Genomic DNA, 24,877 nt, shown 5'->3' on the forward strand with positions numbered 1-24,877 from the left:
ACTTGGGCCTGCTCTGTCATTTAATTCGACCATGGCTGATCATCCACCTCAATGAGTGGCACAGGGGTTAGCACTGCTGCTTCACAGTGCCAGGGACACAGGGTTCAATTCTGACCTTGGGTGACTGTGTGGAATTTGCACGTTCTCCCTGTGTCTGCGTGGGTTTCCACCGGGTGCTCCGGTTTCTTCCCGCAATCCAAAGATGTGCAGGTTAGGTGGATTGACCATGAAAAATTTCCCTTCAGTGGGGTTATGGGGATAGAGTAAGGGATTGGGCCGAGGTGGGGGTGATCTTTCAGAGGGTCAGTGAAGACCCGAAGGGCCAAATGGCCTCCTGCACTGTACGGATTCTATGATAATGGCATTTTCCAGTGCGATCTATCAACCAATGATTTGAACATGATTGAACTTCCACAATCCTCTGGTGTAGAGAATTTTAAAACATCACTACCTTCAGATTGAAGAGATTCCACCTCGTCTCAAGTGCTAAATGGTTTGTCCCATATTCTGTGACACTGCCCCTTGGTTCTACACTACCCTAGCCAGGGAAAACATCCTTTCTATCTGCCCTGTCATGCCCTGCAAGAATGTTGTAAGTTTTAATAAGGTCACCTGTCATTCTTCGAAACTCTACAGGATGCAGGCCTGAGGGGAAGGGGGATGGGGGTAGTGTCGGCCTCCATGGATTACTTGTTCAGTGACATTACCACTGTCACCATCTTCCACACCATTTTACACTCTGCAGATGCATTTACAGTGTGTTTTGTCAATTTACATTCATATTTCATTTTCCTAACTTTATCAGTATCTTAGTCCTCCTTTGCCGAATTCTAAAATGCTCCTGATTCTCGGGCTAAATACTTTTTGGCAACTTTTATAATCCTTTTCTTTTGGTCTAATACAGTCTTTAACTTCCTTTGGTATCCACAGTTGGCTTTTTGTAAATGATGGATTTTTGTGCCATACAACCTCTTGAGATATGTGCACTCCTCTAATCCCCAGTTATAATCGCTCCGCCATTGGTCAGTCTTTAGCTGCCAACGTCCTAAGCTCTGAAAATCCTGGACTAAAGCACTCTGCCTCGCTACCTCCTCTAAAATAGAACGTTCTAACTAAGCATTTGGTCATTTGTCCTAAGATCCCATGTTCTTGGCGCCAAAGCTGGTTTTGAGACACTCCTGTGAAGTGCCTTGGGACTTTGCGATATATTCAAAGTACTATGTAAATATAAATTGTTGCATCTCTTTTGTTAATAGTGAAAAAAGGAAAGGCACCTCATGGTCTTTAAGCAAATGACGTCTCTAAACTAAGTTCTCCGACTAGTATAGATTGATGGCTAGTTATTTATAATTCTGTTGGGTAATCAAATAGACAGCCTGTTTGTGTCTGAGAATTATTTTAAAAATTTAAATGAGAAAACTAGTGTCCAGTTTTAAAATGTTTCTCGTGCCCATTTTGTTAACAATAGACTTGTTACCGTAGGCAAAATTTTAAATGTTGAAGTTTATGTCGAAAGCAGAAGCATTCAGTTCCGATTTTCACCATGGCTGCAAAAAGCCTCGCATAGTTCTGAGAATTTTTGCAATTTTGAAAATCTCCAATACTTTAAAATATGACATGGTGTTATTTTATTTTGCGGGCAGCACAGTGGTTAGCACAGTTGCTTAATGGCTCCAGGGTCCCAGGTTCGATTCCTGGCTTGGGTCACTGTCTGTGCAGAGTCTGCACCTTCTCCCCGTGTTTGTGTGGGTTTCCTCCGGGTGCTCCGGTTTCTTCCTACAATCCAAAGATGTGCAGGTTAGGTGGATTAGCTGTGCTAAATTGCCCTTAGTGTCCAAAAAAGGTTAATTGGAGATCGGGTGGGGTGGTGGGGATAGGGTGGAGGTCTGTTGCAGACTTGGGCCGAATGGCCTCCTCCTGCACTGTAAATTCGATGATTTTATTGCTCAACATAATTCTTGCCCCAGCTATTTGCATTTCTGATGGACCTCCTTTTTAACGTTATTTATATTCCCAGTGTGCAGTGTTTAAACTGGCTGCCAATAGAATGTGTAGCACGTAATGGAACTGCACAGATTCTTGTGGATGTTGGTACTTTGCTATTTTTTGAGGTTTAAATGACAAGCGTGTAAGCTGTTTGATAGAACATCAGTAATAACCACCAGTAGGGGTGTCTTGCTTGGCATGAGTTCTTTCTGAGTTATTGAGGGTGAAATGCTTGTGACTGAGGTTCGCATTCTTTCACAAGTGGGCGACCAAAAAACTGATATGGTAATAGTCTGTTGTGAAGATGCAGCTGAGTATTGCCGCCCTGGTACTGTTTGGGTGGTCATAGTAGAAGTGATATTTTAATCATGCATATAACAACTTTCTTCTGAATATTAAAAGGCAATTTATTTTTAAAACCTAGAATTGTATATCTACGATAATCACCTGGAGAGGTTTACCACATGACCCTGATAAATAACTATTGCTTACAGCAACTGGGAGAGATGGTGTTGATTGTAAAACCTGCTAATTATGCAAACCAACTGCCATGTAACTGAACTGGGTTAGGAATATTTTAGCTTTTTATAAAAATTCCACTTAAATCATAACCATATACATCCAGGATTTATTTGTACACTTGCCTTTATTTTCCCCCTCCTCTTGCAAAAGCCGATCCAGATAATAATGTGATGATCAGTTCCAAACAGTTTTATCAAACCCAGCAAAGGTGGTTGACGGTCAGTTTAAGAAAACAACTTTTCCTGGAAGAAATAACAAAAAAAATTTGTATGCAAGTATGGCAAGTGATCCCAAAGGCAAATGGAATGTTGTTGTTTATCCTAAGAGGACTGGAATATAAAAGGAAGGACATTTTACTGCGGTTGTCCGGGGTGTATAGTTTTGGTCTCCTTATTTAAGTAAGGACATAATTGCATTAGAAGCAGTTCAGAGAAGCCTCAATCGACTGGTATCTGCGATGGGGAGGGGTTATCTTATGAAGAAAGGTTGGGTCTATATCCATTGGAGTTTAGAAGAATGAGGCAATCTTATTAAAAGATACAAGATCCTGAGGGGACTTGACTGGGTGGATGTTGAAAGGATGTTTTCACAGAATCAAAGTCAGAGTAATACAGAGCAGAAGAGACCATTTGGCTCATCGAGTCTGCGCTGTCACATAAAAGGCTCCTGACTTGCCTATCTAATCCCATTTACCAGCACTTGGCACATCATAACATTCAAGTCTATGGGCCAAGTGCTCATCCAGGCACTAAAAGATGTGAGGTATCCTGTCTCTGCCACCCTCTCAGGCAGTGCATTCTGGACCATCACCACCCTCTGGGTAAAAAAACATTTTCCTCTCATACCCCCTAAACCTCCTGCCCCTCACCTTGAACGTATGACCCCTTGTGATTAACCCTTCAACTCCATGCCCCTCAATCTTGTATACCTCAATCAGGTTACCTCTCCGTCGTCTTCTCTGTTCCAGCGAAACAACCCAAGCCTATGCAACCTCTCTTCATAACTTAAAAGTTCCATCCCAGGCAACATCCTGGTGAATCACCTCTGTACCACCTCCAGTGCAACCACACCGTCCTATAATGTGGCGACCAGAATTGCCCACAGTACTCCAGCTGTGGCCTTGCCAAAGTTCTATACAACTCCAACATGACCTCTGCTTTTTTTAATCTATGCCCTAATTGATAAAGGCAAATGTCACATATGCCCTTTTCATCACGTTATTAACCTGCTCGTCTGCCTTCAGAGTTCTATGAACAAACACGCCAAGGTCCCTTTGTTCCTCACAACTTCCCAGTGTCAGGCCACTCATTAAATACTTCCTTGTCACACTGCTCCTTCAAAAGTGCATCACCTCGTTGCCGGGCAGGGCACCAAGGTAGGGTGCTCTTTCGAAGAGTCGGTACAGACTCAATGGGCTGAATGACCACCGTCTGCACTGTAGGAATTCTACGGTTCTAATATTTTTGAAACCGAAGTAGATAGATCATGACTGACAAAGGAGTCAAAGAGTATTGTGGGAGGTAGGAAAGTGGAGTTGGGATAACGGTCAGATCAGCCATGATCTTATTGAATGGTTTGAGGGGTTTAGGGAGGTCAATCAAGGCAAAGGAAATACACAATAAGTGGGAGGATACTGAGAGGTACAGAAGAAGTGAAGGACCTTGGAGTGAATGTCCACAAAATCCTGAAGGTATGGCAGATTGATAAGATGGTTAAGGAGGAATCATTTCATTTATTAGCTGAGGTAGAGAATATAAGAGCGGGGTGTTTATGCTGGAACTATAGAAAACATTAGTTAGGCCACGACCCAAGTACTGCCTGCAGTTCTAGTTACAGAAAGGACCTATTGCATTAGAAAGGTACAGAGGAGATTTACAAGGATGTTGCCAGGACTAGGAAATTGGAGTTCAGAGGAAAGATGTGGGTAGCATGGTTGCACAGTGGTTAGCACTGTCTGTGTGGGTTTCCTCCGGGTGCTCTGGTTTCCTCCCACAAGTCCCGAAAGTGCTGTTAGGTAATTTGGACATTCCGAATTCTCCCTCTGTGTACCTGAACAGGTGCCAGAATGTGGTGACTAGGGGCTTTTCACAGTAACTTCATTGTAGTGTTAATGTAAGCCTACTTGTGACACGAATAAAGATTATTATAAAAACAAGGTGAACTGGGAATGTCTTCACTCCCGAAAAAAAGGACCCTCTGGTGCATGTGTGTGTTTTGAGGGAACTGGGTGAGGAAGCAAAACTTCAGCACTTGTTTATTCATGTTCTTCTGTAATGTTTTAAACTTGTATATCACTAAACTTTTTCACTTATTTCTGGAGTGTGGGCTATGCTGGCAAGACTGCGCTTACTGCCTCTATCTGATTTGTCCGCAGAAAGTGTTCCATGACCTCCAATAACCTTTGTGCTCGGGCTTCCATAACTGAGTCGATGTCAATCATTGATGATTCATTTAGAATCCCTGCAGTGCAGACGGAGGTCATTTGGTCCATCACGTCTGCACTGACCCCCCCCCCCCCCTCGAAAGAGCACTCTACCCAGGCCCATGCTCTAGCCCAATCCTCTTAACCTCTCACATTGATCATGGCCAATCCACATAATCTGCACAGTTTTGGATTGTGGGAGGAAACCGGAGCGCCCAGTGGAAACCCATGCAGACACTGGGGGAAAGTGCAAACTCCGCACAGTCACCCAAGGCCAGAATTGACCCCGGGTCCCTGGTGCTGTGAGGCAGCAGTGCTAACCTATCTAACTACTGTAATTTTAGCTGGGCTGTCCTAATTGACCGGAGCAACTCTGTATGCATTTTGTTGTAGAAAAACCCCGAGTGCGAGCCATGCTGTGAAGGCACAACTAGTTTGCAGTAAGTTTTCATCAGAACAATCATCATTCATGGATTTAGTACTTAGAATCATGAGCAAATTTATAAATTTACTCAAAGATGCTCGAGTGTGTTACTGCACTGTGCAAATAGATAGTGTGTGGGAATGTTTTATAAAGAAACCTGACTTGGCACTGCAGCTGTGATTAGGCAACTATGACAGTAGATGTTAAGGGTGTCTCTTTCCCACTGTGTTACTGGGGTGGTTTAGTTGAATTTAAATATCCGTCATGTGTAAAGTCCAGAAGCTTCTAGAATATGGTTCTCAAAACAGGAAGTGTGTGGCTTAACCATTACAGGAAGTTCCCCAACTTAAAAAAAGACTTAAATTAAAACTATAAATCATTCTGCAATTTGATTCGTATCTGCGTACTAATTAAGTATTTTGAAGTTTAGTGACAACGTGGTAAATTGAAACAGTAGAGTCCTAGTGTGCTGGAGAAGACTGTATTTGGCCGGTCATTCACTTTTATACAATAACTCAATGATGGCTGGTTTTTCATGGATAACACACATGTCCTCCACTTGCTGAGTTGATTGATGACCAACCAGTTGCTCTTACATGGATATCATGGGGTGTTTGAAGCACATCATGTCAAAGAGTCTTTTGGATCCTCTTGTTCCACATAGTGATCAGTTGCAGTTTGCCTATCAACCTCATAAGTCAGTGGTTGATGCTGTTTTGACCTTGGTCCATCTGACCCAGCAGAGCACGGATAGAGTAGGCTCACACTATGCTTTGTTGATTTCTCTTTAGCTTTTTATGGTTTGCAACCATTCAATATTATTGAAAAGATCTAAATGTCAGTCTTCCTCTCCCTCTTGGAATTGGTGATTTATTTTGCAACTGAGCCAAACTGGCATTGGTTTCTGGGATTTACTTGGAGCCCACGATAACAAATAGTGGATCTGCTTAGGCCTGTGTACTGTCACCATTACTTTTCTCATTGTAATGAATGATCGGCGATCAAAGCATGCTGACATCTGTACTTTGTCAATATGCTGATGATATGGCACCTGCGGGTCACATCAGGAATAACAGAAAACCAAAGGAACTTGGTGGTGAAGTTTGTAAAATAGTACAATAGCAATTCTTTTAAACTGAATAAAAACAAGACGAAAGAACAGTTTGTAGACCTTAGTAAAAGGCCAGTTAATTATTTTGTTCCTGTGAAGATTATTGATGTGGGCATTGAAATGGTTACTAACTTACTAGTACCTAACTACTAGTACCTATTCTCTTAAGGATACGGAGATTACTGAACCAGGCAGGAAAGGTATTATGGTGAGCAGATCCCTCTTGATGAAATCTGACAACCAAAATGTGTCATGAAGAATGAATCATCCCTGCCTTCGTATTACTGTTGGATATATTCAGGAAAAAATGCTACAATCCCTCAGTTGCAGGACAAATTGGTACTTGAATTTGTTTGTGCCCTTCTGTAGAAGAAAGTTTAACATAATGCCTAGCCAGCGGCAGCCACATCCCTTGGAAGAATGAAGCAATATACCCAAAATGAATTTCCAAATGAACAATCAAGTGACATTTAATTGAATTGAATTACTAATTATCAGGGAAACCAAATTGGAAAGAGGTATCTCTTGTGCCAGATTAAATGCACTTATCTATTTCCTTGAAGGCCAACACTGGACTAACGCCCTTGGGAACAGGCTTTTTGGTTAGGGGTCCTGATGGGAAGGAAGCGCATGAAATATTACTGTTGGAAGTTCATTTCAGGGACAGTAAACAGTCCAGCAATCAGTTTTGTGATTACTTTTAAGGACTGTACACTTAGCTCAGTTCCTGATACAGTGCTCAAACAATAATCGCATGTAAATTCTTCTTGTTGCATTAAATTTACAAAGTGAACTATTGTGGTTCTGGAATCTTTTTGTTGACCTACAGCTCTGTACCATGCTCCATAAACGTGAAGTGGCCATATGGTTCTTAGAGAGGGTGTTTTCAGAAATAAGCTAAAATCATGTCATAAAAAACATCTAGAAAAACATAACTGAGCATCAAAGCATTGAACAATTTTTGAGGTTTCATAAAATAATTTCAAACAATCTCAATATAAAGGCTTAATGGCCAAAATAATGAAATTATTAAAAATTTTGACTTCGTTAAAACAAACTTGTCCAACTTGGGCAATGGGAGGGGCAACATGGTGCAGTGGTTAGCGCTGTTGCCTCGTGACGCTAAAGTCCCAAGTTCGATCCCAGCCCTGGGTCACTGTTCATGTAGAGTTTGCACATTCTCTCTGTGTTTGCAAGGGTTTCACCCCCACAACCCAAAGATGTGCAGGGCAGGTGGATTGGCGATGCTAAATTATCTCTTTAATTGGAAAAATGAATTGGGTACTCTAAAGTTTTTTTAAAACTTGGGCAATGAACATGGACCTAAAGGACACGAGTACAAAGTTACACCTTGGAATTACTGTTTTCTGAAAGATCATGATTGTATGGAGCAGAGACTTTGTAGTTGATTTGGAGGTCAATTAATATCTTTTAAAAGGGAACTGTGTCAGAACAGGGATTGAGATGGCGAGCTGTGAACATTGCTCTAATTTAGGGAATGCAGTGGGAAGGGGCTTGGTGTTTTTTTTTAAAGTAGGAGTGAGCCAGTAGTGGGAGTTCTATTTGGACTCTAGTGTGGGTTTGGTAGGCAGAATGGTCAATTTATTCTGGACTTTGTTTTCCAGCTGTGCTCATGCATTTTGTATGAAGAGCAAAAATCAAAAAGACGTGAAGAAAAAACAGAAATCTGTTCCTCGGGATCAAATCTTAAATGTGATCATCTATTTTTTGTGCCAAAAATAATGAAATACTTCTGTCTAATTTTAGCTTGGCAGTCTTGATTGAGTTGCAAAACCCGACAAGTTTAAAAGATGTCTGTGTCCTCATTGACACAGACTTGGTTAGGAGAGTAGCTTAGTTTAAAGGAACCAAACCTTGTGATTCAAACACAAACCAACGTTGAACTGTTCTGTTGCCTTTATGGGTAACAGTTTCCTTTTGAATTGAGCTAAACAATTATTCAGGTAACAACATTCCAGAAATTGTGGCAGGCATTTTAAAGAGTACGGTATTCCTTTTTAAAAATAAATCTGTACCATTGCCTGCAAGATTTGATTCATCTCTGCCTGCCTGTCTTATTCTCTATGAAGTCAACACCATCGGAAGAGTTAATTATACAGCATTAGTTTTTAACCAACCGACCCCCATGAAGGAATATTTAATTGGACTTTGATTCTGGACTCTGGAACAAGCGCAAAACAATGATCCTTCTCTCTATGGTCTCGGCACTGTAAATCTTTCTTTTTTTATACCTTTTTACTATCTCGTTCGGAGGCAAAGTTACAACCCTCTCTTTGCGTCTTGTATGTGCAAACAAACAAACCCTTTTAGTTCATCCTGTCTTGAGTTTGCTACAGGATTATGAATAGAAAATTGGATTGCACCAAAATGGAGGGGATGGGAAAATGCCACTGCTTACAAACACCTTTCTGTTTGCGGATGGTGCGAGTCGTTCAACTTGGGTAGAGTTGCCTTTCTGAGAGGCTGTCAGTTGGATGGTAAACAGCAGACTGAGCTTTTCATTTCAGCCAGTTAACATTACTAGATCCACAAGCCAGAGACCCATGTCACATGACTCCTACCTCTCCAGTGTCTTTGACGATGTGCACTCCTCACCTGAGTCCCCATGATTGTTAAATGTCTCAACCATGGTGAGAGGACACAGGGAGAATTAACCCCCACTCCTACTCTTGTCTGTAACAGTACTCCAGGATTTAGAGTAGGGCTTAAATCCCGCAGGATTTTGACTCCAATGTAACATTGAACCAAAGTGGTTACTTCAGTAACCTTTTTAGAAGGTACCTACTGGATCTCTGGTTAGGGAAGTTGAGCAGCATGGTGATAAAAGGAATGTACCCTGATGAAGAAAGGGTTGCCTGATGTGAGAAGAAAATCATTGGGATAACATGCTATTTTTCAGATTGTTGTGAAGTGTTCTGCCCTATTATCTGTACCAGGACTTTTTTGTGTTTTCGTAAAGGAACAATGTTAAGGTTTGCCAATACTGAATGGTTGGGCATGGCCAGCTGAGAATTGCAGGGTGGATAGATGACGTTCAGTGAAGAGAAATGTGAAGTAGTACATTTTGGAAGAAAAAGCAGCAAAAAGACATGTACCCAAAATGGGAGGATTCCTGAGTGCAGGGGTGCCATTGCACCCGTAGCCTGTCGATAGTAAAAGGGTAACTGGATTTCTGAATTCCATACATCCGGTAAGTAATCTAAAAGCAAGGAAGTGTTGTCGAATTTGTAGAAGGCATAAACTGCAACTGGACCAATGTGTGTCGGTTGGAGCATTCCCTTTCAGGAAGGATGTAGAAGATTTGCAAGAACGATAAAGAATGAAAGTTAAAGACATTTTGGAAAATTGGGTCTTTGCTTTCCGGGTTCGGGAAGATGAAAAGAGAAATGCAAAAAAAGGCATACAAAATTATAGGTTTTAATGGGGCAAATAGTAAAAAGTTCTTTCCATCTCTTGGTGAACATTAAGTTATTCTACGATTCCCAAAATTGTTTAATAGACGAACCTGCATCAAGAGGGCTGAAGGGCCTGTTCCTGTGCTGTACATCCCCTGCCAGCTCCATATAGAAATGGGGATTGCACCGACTGCAGAAAGCTAAGAGAGCAGAATTAGGAGTTTCCAGGTGAATATGAATGCACTAAAATAAAAGAAAATACCGGATGCGGAAAATCCAAAATAAAAACGGAAAATGCAAGGAAAACTCGTGCTGGCAGCATCTGTGGAGAAACAGAGTTAATATTTTGAGCTTGTATGACTTCTTTGGCTCTGAAGATCCCTCTGCTAGATCTGCTAACTTCTTCCAGAATTTTCTGTTTTTATTATGTTAAATATGAACGCAATTTTGTCAATGCGTTTGCATGAATTTTTTGTGGTAGGATTTTTAACAGCAAAAATGCGAAGTGTATAGAAGAGGTATACATGTTTTAAGTAACCATGTTTTTATTTACTGTTACAAGGATGAGCACCTCCCAATCCCGAAGACACGTTTGTTCCTTCATAATATTACTCAGATTTGTTTAATTCCAATGAACTTTCCTGCCAGTCTTCTGCATGTGTACAAAACTTAATTACTTAAATATACTTGTCATACAATTTAACTGGATTAACCGACCATGCCCAGTTCTTTTGAAGCTGCTTGCAATAATCGACCTGTTGAAAACCAGTGAACTCTGAAGGAACCGATTAGTATGAACTTGGATCCTGCTCTGCTATATAGTTCAATGGCATGGCTGATGAAACCGAGAGGAGGTAACCACAGACAAAGCATGAACTCCATTGCAGAGCAGACAAACTGGCAGTTGGACAACACGTAGTCAGCAGTGTAATTTTAGTTTCTCTCATAATTTAGATCTGTATGTACTGAAAAGGAGATAAGGGAGACCCAGGAGATCGGACGTGAGAAAGTAACATGATTTTGCAATATAGCAGCAAAGTTGTAATTCTTTAGGAATGAAACTGTCTGGATATTTTTGACCTCCCTATTTGTTTAGCCTGTTAGCTTACCTGCTGGTTTAAATCCAAAGCTTACAGCCTGGCAAGGTTCTGGGTTTGATCCCTTACTCCTGCGCTTGCAGATTTTATTTGGGGAAGTGACAGAAGGCCACTTGAGGAAATTGAGAAATCTAACATCTTAAAACTCTCTCCCTTCACAAATGTGGGTACAGATATCAGATGTAACTTTATTTCATTATTCCTGTGTTTACTCCCCAACCGCTGTGTGTATATTTTAAGATAGTATTTTCTTTGGTTGCTCTCCCCTCCTGTCGTACACACAAATATAAGCCTTAAATAACATAACGTAAGAAACAGGTAGGCCATACAACCTGTCGATCCTGCCCTGCCAGTCAATATGATTATGTATGATCCTGGGCCTCCATTCTCCCTTTCAGCCCAGTCCCTATGCCCCTTCATTCACTGAGAGATTTAAAAAAAAAATCTAAGTCATAATAATCTTTATTATTGCCACAAGTAGGCTTACATTAACACTCTAATGTGAAAATGCCCTAGTCGCCACACTCTGGCGCCTGTTCGGGTATATGGAGGAAAAATTCAGAATGTCCAATTCACCTAACAAGCTCGTCTTTCGGGGCTTGTGGGAGGAAACGGGAGCACCTGGAGGAAACCCATGCAGACACGGGGAGAACGTGCAGACAAGCGTATTTAATGATGGAATTTCCACAACATTCTAGGGTGGAGGATTCCAAAGATTAACAACTCTTTGAGTGAAAAAATTTCTTCTCATTTCAGTCCTAAATGATCAATGCCTTTATCCTGACACTGTGCTCCCATATTCTAGAATCTTTAGTCACACGAAAACAATCTCTCGCTGTCAGCCTATCAAACCCCTTTGGAATCTTTTTTGTTTAAATACTTTTTTGGGGAATTTTTGCACTTAATGTTAAAACTTTGCAGAACAATATGAAAACAATAATGACCAAAACAATGGCATCAACAACAAGAGTATTACAAGCTGTGACGGTGTCTGAGACAGCAGTCCCAGTACGATCCTTTCCTTGCATTATTGTGTATTATACATTTTTTAAAAAGTGTTCTTATTGGGATTTTTACCATGTAATAGTTAGAATTATACACAACTTTACATTTATATTTCCAATTACTGCCAGAATTCTTTACATTGTTTACAATTACTTTTGTGTTGCGGGGAGGCAGTCTTGCTGCCCCCCCCCCCCCCCCCCCCCCCCCCCCCCCCGAGCTCTCAAGCTGGGTTAGGATGGTCCGCCTTCTAAGTTTGACATGGGTGGGAGGGATCTGTGTCCCCTCCAGCGAATTACCTTCCTCCCCATTTCTCCTCTGCCATACGTGAGCTCCCTTTCATGCTGGCGGTGCCCACCTCCTCATCGTTAGTTGCTGGTTATGAACGGGTCTGCAAAGAGGTTTGTGAACTCCTTCCGCATGTTGTGGAATCTCTCCTCCAAATCCCTTATCGAGAATCTTATCTTTTCTAGTTTCAGGAACTCAGCCAAGTCTCTGAGAGCTATTCGGAGGCCCTGGGTGGTGCTGCTGATTTCCAATTTAGCAGAGGTCTCCGCCTGACGATCAGTGAAGTGAAGGCCAGGGCATCTGCTCCCTTCTCTGTTCAGAGCTCTGGGTGCTCTGACACCCCAAAGACCGCCACGGTAGGGCACAGCTCAATCTCGTCCCCCACAACCCTGGACATGGTCTCGAAAAAGGCCGTCCAAAACTCTGAGTCTGGGGCAGGACCAGAACATGTGGGTGTGGTTGGCTGGGCCCCCCGTCACCGCCCGTGCCTATCCTCCACCCCCAGGAAGAACCCACTCATGCTTGTCTTACTAAGGTTCGTTCCATGCACCACCTTGAGCTGTGTCAGGCGTAGCCCGGTGCAAGAGGAGGTGGAGTTGATCCTGTGCAGCGAGTCGATCCAGAGTTCTCCCCCTAACTCCATGCCCAGCTCCTCCCCCCATTTCTGTCTGATCATGTCCAGTGGGGTCCTGATCTTTTCTATGAGTCGTCAGTTGATGTTGCTGCATTTTACATCCCCATACCAGTCCAGCCCCACCATTGTGTCCAGAGATACATGACCTTCACTCTGTGTCCCTCTGTCCTCCCTCCATGCCTCAAATATGGCATCTATCCTCACGGGTGTGAACCAATGGTCGTTGCAGATGAGGTCTTCTATGGACATCTCGCCAAACTTGAAATGGCGCCTGAACTGGTTCCATGTTGTTAGTGTGGTCTCTACCACCAGGCTCCTGAAGTATGTGTGTGTTGGCCGCCCTCCCTGACAAAGGCCATGATTAACTTGTCAACCCTGGTGAACAAGGATTTGGTTCTGAAGAATGTGAGTGATCTGAAAACGGAGAGGAACCTATCAGCATGTTCGTTTTGACTGTCTGTATTTTCCCACTCGTGAAAGAGGGAGTGAGTCCCATCTTTGCAGGGCCCTCTTCACTACCACCAAGCTGAAGAAGTTCAATTTTGGAGCCATCTAAGTAGCCACCTGCAAAGGAACATGGGATTCATGGCCAACCTAGGACACAGACAGATACACAGCTTATATGTATGTAAAACACAGGTAACCAGACCTGATCAAAACCCCCGCTCGTTTGCATTTTAATGGCCCATTTTCCCAGGACAATAGAACTCCAATCAAGCAACCAGTACAGCCACAGACTGATCGGCGCCACTCCCCTTACTCAGAAAGCACAACTGCCAAGGTCAATGACCACTAAGGATCCACCCAGCTACCAAGGCACCTGCCCCTTTATTGGCCGAAATCAAAGGGAGTGATCAAAGCCCTGTCGAACTATTGGGTCCAAGGTTAAGGACCGCCCCAAAGAGCGCAAAATCCCAGAGGGATAAGAGAGGACACAGCCATGTGTTCGGTCTCTTTTGGATCGGGCCTGTGCCAGCCCAATCGTTGCAGGAACAGCCAGCCAAGTTCAAGACCAACGATCACTACCTGATGGATGAGCCCAGCAGAGACAGAGCTATTTTCTTCGAACCAGCCAAGTGAAATCCAGATAAAGGCCTTGTCCATTTGCACAGTGCCTGTCGTCCTGAAGTTAAGTATAGGTTATTGTAGCTGATAGGTGCAGTTTAACTCATAGTAGATATTGTGTTTGCATGTTGAGAGATAACTTGTGTATGTAAATAAACCACCTTTTGAACTAACTAACTGCTTCGGTTGTCATTTGATCGATATAAGGGAAGGCTTGTGGTTCACTAAGATAAATAGAAATACCCACAGTATTGGCGACGCTGTTGGGACAGAAACAGAGTAACAATTTGTGGAGCCTCATCCAGGTGTAGGCCACTTGTATGCCCAGGTACCTGAATTTGGTTTGAGTCACTTTAAACGGTGTTCTTCCAACTCCGCTCCTTCCTCTTGAGGGTTCACCGGGAAGATTTTGCTCTTTCCCAGGTTGAGTTTGTAGCCTGAGAAGGTACCGAACTCCCTGAGGAATCCTGTTATCTTTCCCATGCTGGCCCGGGGGTTAGACACATAGAGGAGCAGGTCATCTGCATAGGGTGTGACTCTATACTTTCTACCCCTTCTCAGAGTGCCCAGCTATCACTCTGCCCATCTAAGGGCGATGGCCAGTGGTTTGATAGCAAGTGCAAACTGGAGTGGGGATAACTGCCACCCCTGCCTCGTTCCCCGTGCATCCGAAAGTATTCAGAACGTTGCTGTTCGTCCGTATGCTCGCCGTAGGAGTGCTGTACAGGAGCTTCACCCATGCGGTGAATCCTGCTCCAGGCCCAAACTGTTCAAGCACCTCCATGAGGTACCTCCATTCTACTCGATCAAAGGTTTTCTCAGTGTCCAGACAGATGATCACCTCTGGTGTCCTCTCCCCGGATGGGGTAATTATTATATTCAGCAGGCGTCTGATGTTCGCTCTTAGTTATCTGCCCTTGACAAACCCAGTCCGATCTTCTGCATTCTCTTCTACAGGCAACTCTCCATGCGCCTTGCCAGTGCTTTCACTAGGATTTTTGCATCAGTATTTAAGAGAGAGATGAGTCTGTATGTAAATGATGTCCTTATTTTTGACCCCAACCTCCTTGCAATAAAAGCCAACATGCCATTTTTCCTGGAATTTGCCTTCTTTGTATGAGTACACCCAAATCCTTCTGAATATCAGAACAGGTTTCACAACTTATTCTGCTTTTCAATCCTTATGACCAATGTGAATAACCTCTCACTTCTCCACATTATACTCCATCTGCCACTCTGTCACCCACTCACTTAACCCATCTCTCTACCGTCTCTGTGTTCTCTTCAAACTGACACTCCCAGCAAACTTTGTACCGTCAGAAAACTCTCTCTCTTCAGCTAAGTCATTGATATAGATTTTAAATATCTGAAGCCCCAGTGCAGGTCCTCGGAGCACCCTATTAGGCACAGCCTGCCAACTTGAAAATGTCCCCTACTCTTTGTTTCCAGTCTACTGGTCTGGCTAGACCACATTTGGAGTATAGTGTGCAGTTCTGGTCACCTCGTTGTAGGAAGGATGTGGAAGCATTGGAAAGGGTGCAAAGGAGATTTACCAGGATGCTGCCTGGTTTGCAGGATAGGTCTTATGAGGGAAGGTTGAGGGAGCTAGGGCTTTTCTCTTTGGAGCGGACGAGGGTGAGAGGCGACTTAATAGAGGTTTATAAGATGATGAGGGGGATAGATAGCGGGATTTAGCTGTTACAAGGGGGCATAACTATAAGGTTCAGGGTGGGAGATATAGGAGGGATGTCCGAGGTAGGTTCTTTACTCAGAGAGTGGTTAGGGTGTGGAATGGAAGCCTGCTGTGATAGTGGAGTCGGACACTTTAGGAACTTTCAAGTGGTTATTGGATAGGCACATGGAGCACACCAGAATGACAGGGAGTGGGATAGCTTGATCTTGGTTTTGGACAATGCTCAGCACAACATCGAGGGCCGAAGGACCTGTTCTGTGCTGTACTGTTCTATGCTCTGTTCTATTATGGACATAACCTCAGTTAAGTCCTTGAAAGTGCTCTGGCCACAACATTGGGAGAGATGAATCACTCTATGATTAAGTTAAGTGTTTGTAGAAGTGCATAGAATCCATTTATCCATTCTTATTAAAACCTTTGAAGATGTTGAAGTCAATGACAGTTATTCATCTGCCAAGAGTTTCGGAGATGAATAAGATCACCAATGGAGCTACTATACTATAGCTGTGTACAGGGAAAAAGTGTCAAGGTGGTGGGTAATTTTGAGTTAATTACAGCTTCTATAATGTGGGGCATAGAACCTTCCCTTGGGGACAAATTGAGCATATTCCTGTTAAAGATGGTGCATAAATTAGGTTATCAACAGATAGTTTACCTGCTTACCAGAATAATACGGAATCCTTAATAGAGTCAAGATGTATTCCACAGTTGAGTATCTTCTGATAATGCTCATAGGGAGTTGAAGAACTGCATGCTATGGACAAGACTTTTCCTGTATCATAGATATCGTTCTCTGTCCGGTCGGGAAATTGATATTTAAACGCGTTTGGCATCAGCACTGTTGACTGTAGATACGAATGCTTTGTCATCTAGGGGACAGATTACAGGAAGTTTTGCTTCTTGTTTTAGAAGTGACCTGTCATTCAGCTCAGTTTCATTTGCTTGTAAAGAAAAGTGTTTCCTCTGTGCACGCCCTCATAAAAGTTGTACCCTTTGACTGCCCTTCTTTCTGATGGGGTTATGTGAAGATTAAATACGTTTCTGCCCTCACGCAATATTGTGGTTACCTGGAGTCAGTCACAGATGAAGTGTTTGCACAGTGGACCTGTAGACCTATCTGAGTTTTGAACAGTGACTGAAACGTGTTTGTACTTCATGTGCTTTGTATTTGAATAAACAACACAGAATCTACACAACCCGAGATATTCAATGTGCATTGTCCTAGTGTGGGTTCCTAATTTAAAGGTAGAACTCCAGGAAAGGGAAAAAACTTGTACTGTGGTTAGTATTCTATAATTGCATTTACTTTTAGTTCAATGTTTTGTGGTTGAAGGTCTAACAAGCAAATATCTAGTGTTAGAGGTGTCATGTTCTGTAGACTGTGGCTGATAAGAATGATGCACTACAGAACACCTAGTTTAAATACTTTATTCTGAAACAACTGCGTGGTAAAGATAACTAGAATAAATGAAATAACAAACTGCTAACACTAACTAATTATTGTAGAGCTACTGCAAAAAACGTCTATCCACCAACACAACTTACTCCCAACTCCCCAACACGGTCACGTGGTGAGTTTACACTGCCACCTGGTGGTCAGAGGTCATGTATAATATGTACAGAACTGCTTTTGCATATCATCACAAGAGGGACACTTTTTCCTGAAAAAAATGGCAGAACGATACAAATTGAGTTAAAGCTTTGCCACTTTTTGTTCCCTGGTTGCTTTAGTAGTTCTTCCAAAGCCAACAGCACTTGATCCTTTTTTGTAAAAGAAATTTTCCGCTATGTTCCTTTATCTGAGGGAGTAAACATGTGACTAAGTGTGCACTGTTGTTCACAAGATTGTAATATTTTATTTAGCTGAAAGCTTAATGTATGGTATCTAACTTGGTTAGACCCAAAGTCATTGAACAGATTATAAGAAATAAGGATGTGAAGCGAATGAAGGAGATAAATTGGACAGACTTTTACTGGCCTCTCTCCACCAGTGGATTTTCAGGCACGATTTATCCTCTTAATCTGCAATTTTACAGGAAGCAGGTGAGGGTAAGGATGATCTACCTTCCCTCGTCCCAATTAAGGCTCTAAAGTAGCCAATAAGGCCACTTCCTTCCCAGGCACAATTTTGAGGTCAACAGGAGTGAGGGTGACTGGTAAGGCTGTTGAGGTCTCAGGTGGGAAATGTTGGAGGGGTAGGGAGGGACCCACACCTCCAACACTGGCATCTCTGTCCCCTTTCTGCATTGGTCTTGCCATCATGACTCCCCACCCCTGGTCTTGGGCCACCCCTTCCTATCCTGCCATGCAACCTATAATTCGACAGTTTGTGCAAACAGCAAAGTTCGAGCACAAACTTATTTTTTATCTCTCTCAATCTGGCGGTACGGTCATTGTTGAGGTTTGCCAGTTGTGACTGCAGGATCATTTGTAAAATCAACCAGCAACATCCGTTGCAGCCTCCTTCAATAAAAAGGTCAACTACAACTTGAATTCATGAGCTTGTATTTAACCATGCCCAATCAGGCACAGTAAAGTCCCACCATTCGTGACTTCCTCTTTTGCAAATCCGCTTATCCGTGCAAAATCTTTGTACATCAGCTGGTCCATTGTAGGCCCAAATGCTCACTTAGCCACAGTTCTAAAAATAGAAGCCATCTTTTTTTTTAAAAGGAGAAAGGAAACGATCTAAATAAAGTTTTGGAAAAAAGTATTCTCCATGACGTATTCCTTCCATAGAAAGTGCGTGTTGCATGTGCATCTTCTGCCATTTTTTGCAATGGCTGTTGTTTGCTGCTGCAATTTAATTCTTGATCATAATCCATCTACACTCAAGTCCTGCAAGTGTGACAAATTTTACATTGTTCTTGTTTTATCAAACGATTTGAAATTTGTTAAAAACATAGTTTTTGTTGCCTTTGATCCTTTTGACATTTCGCACTTTAGGATGGCTGGGACATATCTAATTGGCTCCCATTGTAAAGTAAGTTGATCGTACGGTGTTTGTGAGGATTGTGGAAATTTGACCACTCTGAAGGCGGGCTTTACTTGTCGTGACTTGTGATTTTTTTGGACTATGCCAAATATTTCTCCTATGATGAGTATCTCACCTTGTATTTGTGACCGGAGTGTGACTTTTTATATCCACATTTTATGGCACTGTTATGCTTGATCAAAAGTAACACCAATTTTTGTAATTTGTTGGAAATCAACTCTCGTGAGTTTGAATAGCAGAACAGCTATCGATTAATTAGGTCATTTAAAATTAAAAGTAACCGGTGACAACTGATAAACAGAGTTCCCTTGACTTATACAACATTACCCGACACTGAATTTCCCACAAAATAAATAAATGTTTCTGAGCCCGAGTAGGGATTGATGGGTCCTTGGCAGCCTGGATCAGAAGTTGGCTATGAGATAGTAAACAGGTTTGGGATAGATGGACATTTCTCAGACTGAAGACAAGTTGAAAGTGGTGTTCCCCCGGGATCAGTATTGGGACCCTTGCTTTTTCTGATATATATATATAAATGATTCAGAAGTGTGTGTTGAGGGCAAAATCTCTAAATTTGCTGATGATACTAAGCTAGGGAGAATAGTGAATTGTGAGGATGACGCTGAGCAACTTCAGATGGACAATGACAAGTTGACCAAATAGACAGACACCTGGCAGATGAACTTCAAAAAAAATGAGGTGATGCATTTTGGCAGAAGAAACATGGGGAGACAATATAGGCTCAATGGTACAACTTGAAATGAAATGAAAATCGCTTATTGCCACAAGCAGGCTTCAAATGTACTTACTGTGAAAATTCCCTGGTCGCCACATTCTGGCGCCTATTTGGGGAGGCTGGTACGGGAATTGAACCGTGCTGCTGGCCTGTCTTGGTCTGCTTTAAAAGCCAGCTATTTAGCCCTGTGCTAAACCAGCCCCTCTTTGAGAGGAGTACAGGAGCTTCTCTGAAGATGGCCAGGCAAGTTGAAACAGTTGTTAAGAAGGCTTATATGATCCTTCGGTTTATAAATAGAGGCATAGATTACAAATCATTGGTCAGACCACATTTGGAATATTGTGTTCAGTTCTGGGCACCTTATTTAAGGAAGGGTGTTAAAGCCCTGGAGAAAAAGCAGAGGAGATTTACTAGAATGATGCCAGGAATCAGGAATTTTAGATACAAGGAAAGATTGGAGAAATTAGGCTTGTTCTCCTTGGTGCAGAGAAGATAGAGGCGACCTTATTGAGTTGTCTGAAATCCTAAATCATTTTGACAAGGTAAAGAAGGATATTCTGTTTCCACTAGTTGCTAAGTCAGTGCATAGGGGTCACAATTTCAAGGTGATGAGTAAGAGAGCTAGGAGTGAGATGAGGAGAAACCTCTTTACTGAGAGTTGTTAGGATTTGGAATGCACTGCCTGGGAAATTGGTGGGTGCAGATTCCAGAGGAGGTTTGAAAAGAGAGTTGGATACATATTTGAAAGTGATTAATTTCAGGGGCTATGGAGATGGGGCTGGAACTAGCTAGGCAGCTCTTTTGGGAGCCAGTGTGGACACCATGGGCCAAAAGGCCTCCTTTTGAGATGTAAATAACAAAACATTGCTGAATTGAGTCTTTTCTCATTTGCTCAGCCATCATCCATTTTCTTACCCTATGTGTCAGGGGAAGAAGAGTACACAACATAATCTCTGGAATCATTGTTTGATTTTCTCAAGTTGGTGATAATTTCCTAAAGCGGAACAACCAAAACCAAAAGTAGAAAACAAAAACCTGCATGAATGTAGCCACCTGCCATGGTCACAGCAATTTGCAGCTAATTATGTCATTGTGAAATGCTGCCGGCCATGATCTCTGGAGGCCGACTGTTTGTTTGGAAGGGCTTTGGAAGGGGCGAACAGAAACAGAAAGCTCAGCTGGTGAGAAGAGGGTCTAGAGAAAACAGGCCAGTGAATCATGAATCTCAGCTCACCGTCTTTCTCTGCAGCAAATGTGGCAGATGCTCCCAAGGCAGAATAGGGCTCCGTCCTGAACCACACCTGGGGATGCTTAACACACAGTTCATCACCGTGGTGCAAGCCATCCTATGAGACAGAAGGCTGACATGGGTTAATTGTGTTAATCCTACATTCAGTGTGGTTACAGCAGTTAAGAAAGCATGCCATGTTGGAGTCACAATGTGTCACACATTCCACTATCTTCAATGTACACTTGTATATTAATGAGGATAGCTGCTCGAATGACATTGCGTCTCAACAATTGCACAATTGTGGTTGCTTGTCCCATGGACTGGAACTGTGATGCAAAGGCAGATATAAATGGGTACATTAAATCTTCAGATGCCCTGATTTACAAGTTATGCCTCTTTTTATATACAAGATGATAAAAGGTATAGACAAAGTAAACGTAGAGTGGATGCTTCCTCTTGTGGGCCAATCTAGAATGAGAGGCCATAGATTTAGGATAAGGGGTAGCAGATTTAAAACAGAAATGAGAAGAAATTACTTCTCTCAAAGGATTGTGAATCTGTGGAATTCACTACCCCAGAGTATGATGTTTGTCGGGACATGGACTAAACGTAAGGAGGAGATGGGGCAGCATGGTGGTACAGTGGCTAGCACTGTTCGATCCCGGCCCCGGGTCACTGTCTGTGTGTAGTTTGCACATTCTCCAGTGTCTGCGTGGTACTCACTTCTACAACCGAAAAAGATGTGTGGGGTAGGTGGATTGGCCACGTTAAACTGCCCCTTAATTGGAAAAAAATAATTGCCTACTCTAAATTTATAAAGAGAAAAGAAATGAGATAGACAGATTTTTAATTAGTAATGGGCTGAATGGTTATAAAGAACGTGAAGGAAAGCAAAGTTGAGTCATGGTCGGATAGAATGACGGAGCAGTCTTGAGGGGCTGAATTGCCTAATCCTGTTCTTGGTTCTTATGCTCTTTGAGACAAGTCGGCACTTGTGATCGAAGTCGGCACAACAGGCTGAGATTTGTCAGACTGGGTAGATTAACACATAAATGGGTGAATATAACCAAGTTCACTAATGAAGAACAATAGCTTCAAGGTATACCACTTGCCATGCATTACATGAAAATCATCAGCTGAAAACAACTAAATGAATGTAAGTACTTTCCAACAATACATACCCTGACAAATGAGGCAGAGTCTGATGACAAAGGGGAGTTTGCAGATGTCTCCAGGCAGTCCTCACTCCGTCAATCAAACTTGCCCAAGACCATTGTTATGTCGAGTCACATATAATTATTTAAATGGCAAGAGATTGCACAACTTGCGGTACAGAAGAATCAGGGAGTCCTACTACATCAGGAAATATCAGTATGCAGGTATAGAAAGCAATTAGGAAGGCAAATCAAATGTTGTCATTTAATGCAAGGGGAATGGAATTTAACAGTAGGAAAGTTTTGCTACAGTTGTACAGGACATTGGTGAGACCACTTCTAGACTACTGTGTACAGTTTTGGTTGTCTTATTTGAGAAAGGTGTTACAATCCCAGTTGATCTCAAAATGGAACTCCAGATTCCCTGTCGCAGGCAAGACCAGCATTTGTTGCCCATCCCTAATTGCCCTCAAACTGGGTGTTATTTTAAGAATCAACCACATTGCTCTTAAAATTAGGAGCAGTTCAGAGAAGGTTTACTCAGCTGATTCATAGGATAAAGGAGTTGTCTTATGAAGGACGGTTGGACAGATTGGGTCAATATCCATTGGACCTCAGGAGAAGGAGATGTGATCTTATTGAAATATGTAATATCCTGAGGGACTTGACAGGATGGGTGCTGAAAGGACGATTCCCCTTATGGGCTTTATAGGGGGTAGACAGGCAGTAAAGTTGAGGTCACAATCAGTTCAGGCATGATCTTATCAAATGGTGGAACAGGCTCGAGGGACCGAACGGCCTGTTCCAGCTCCTTATTTGTATGTTTGTATGGAGAGTTACATGATAGGAAGGTATCACTGAAATTGAAAGGAAGAATCTACAAGAACGTTCTAAAGTGGTCCTTGCTATACAGTGCAGAAACCTGGGCAACATCAAGAAGAAAGGAATAACAAGCAAATACTATCAGATGTGAATTCTGAGGTGGGTATGTCGAGTAACGAGAATGGACAAAATCAGGAACCAGCACATCAGGGGATCAGTGAAGGTTGTGGGAGCATCACAAAGCTGGGGGGAGGGGATAAGCTGTGAGGAAAATGCAAGAGGTGCTTCAATATGATTTGGATAAGTTGAATGAGTGGTCAAGTGCACTGCAGGTGCAGTATAATGTGGATAAATGTGAGGTTATCCACTTCGGCAGCAAAACAGAAAGGCAGATTATTATCTGAATGGCTACAGATTGGGAGAGGACAAATGTGCAATGAAACCTGGGTGTCTTTGTACACCAGTCGCTGAAAGTAAGCATACAGGTGCAGCAGATGGTGAAGAAGGCAAATGGTATGTTGGCCATCATAGCAAGTGGATAAGAGTACAGAGCAGGAATATCTTGCTGCACTTATACAGGTCCTTGTGAAACCACACCTGGATTATTGTTTGCAGTTTTGTTTTCCTTATCTGAAGAAGGATGCTGTTGCTATAGAGGGAATGCAGAGAATGTTTACCAGACTGCTGTGACTGACTTATGACAAGACATTGAGTCGGGCAAGGTTATATTCCCTGGAGTTTAAAGGAATGTGGGGAGGGGTGAGGGGGAGAAATCTCACAGAAACATCGATGCAAGAAGGATGTTCCCGATGGTGGGGGAGTCCAGAACCTAGGTCACAGTCTAAGGATACGGGGTAAACCATTTAGAACAGAGATGAGGAGAAATTTCTTCAACGAGAGAGTAGTGAGCCTGTGGAATTTGCTACCATTGGAAGCATTTAAGGACAAAACATTGTATGTTTTCAAGAAGCAGTTAGATATGGCTCTTGGGGCTAGAGGGATCAAAGGATATGGTGTAAGTTGCTTGGTGTTCGGGAAAGGAAGTCCTGGTCTGGTATTTAAGGTTCAGTTTTGAACTGGAACATGGAGTGCAATGGTGGAACGGGCATATAAAGTGCAATCTGCAAAATTTTGTAATTTACAATAATTGACGTCAAAAACTTTTTGGGCCTTACTTTTTTTTGTTCATGGGATGTGGGCCTCGCTGGTTGGGCCAGCATTTATTGCCCTTCCATGAGGGCATTTAAGAGTCAAATATATTGCTGTGGATCTGGGGTCACATGTAGGCCAGACTAGGTAGGAAGGTAAATTTCCAAGTGAATCAGATGATTTTTTACTACAAGTCCAGTGACAATACCACTATGCCACTGCTTCTCCTACTTTGCCTCAAAGCTGAGAATACAGGCGGACTGTAGTTCTGAGCAAATTCCAAGAAGAACCAGGTACACCGTGAAACATGGATAATGCTGTTCAACCCTGGAGATTTCATGACGTCTCTTTCCTGCCCCATTGCCCCACCTAGTCAAATAGCTTTTAGTCCCATCACTAATATTTCTACAACAAACAAAAGTGCTCAAAACAGCAGAGATTGGGATGGGGAAGCACACAATTTCTTTCCTCTAAAATATCCTCATGGGTTTGGGAAAGGCATTTTTTTGACCGTTTGATTATAAAAAATAACAAGCTGATGTGGAAATCACAGCAGCTGCGATGGGTTAATGTTGCAGAATTCTTTTTGCAAGGCCATTAATAGAGCATGCTGTACAGATCACATCAGCAATGGTTTCTGCTACTAAATTTACCTATGCAGGAAGTGACGTGAAATCTACATTTCAAAGTTTTGTGCAAAAGTATGTCTGCTTGTGGAGGAAGTTTCCTCGTTATTTAAAATTTCTCTCTCTTCCCCCCCCCCCCCCGCCCCCCCATTAAAGGGTAATTTAGTATGGCCAATCCATCTACCCTGCACATCTTTGGGTTGGTGGTGGGGGGGGGGGGGGGGCAGGGGAGAGAGAAGAGACCCACGCAAACATGGGGGGGAATGTGTTCTTAGCACCCAACATATTTTGGCTGAGTTTTAGTTAATAATAATAGTAATAATCGCTTATTGTCAAAAGTAGGCTTCAGTGAAGTTACTGTGAAAAGCCCCTAGTCGCCACATTCCAGAGCCTGTTTGGGGAGGCTGGTACGGGAATTGAACCTGCGCTGCTGGCATTGTTCTGCATTACAGCCAGCTGTTTAGCCCATTGTGCTAAACCAGTTATGCATATTCTCGCTGCTGT

At 42.6% G+C, this 24,877-nt stretch overlaps 1 protein-coding gene across 3 annotated transcripts in view; it reads left to right on the forward strand.

Annotated features, from left to right (window-relative positions):
- tln1 (talin 1) overlaps nucleotides 1-24,877 on the forward strand; it is a 287,368-nt gene that overhangs the window by 62,660 nt on the left and 199,831 nt on the right. The window lies entirely within an intron of this gene.

Source organism: Scyliorhinus canicula, chromosome 3 (genome assembly GCF_902713615.1).
Source record: "Scyliorhinus canicula chromosome 3, sScyCan1.1, whole genome shotgun sequence".
Taxonomy (NCBI): Eukaryota; Metazoa; Chordata; class Chondrichthyes; order Carcharhiniformes; family Scyliorhinidae; genus Scyliorhinus; species Scyliorhinus canicula.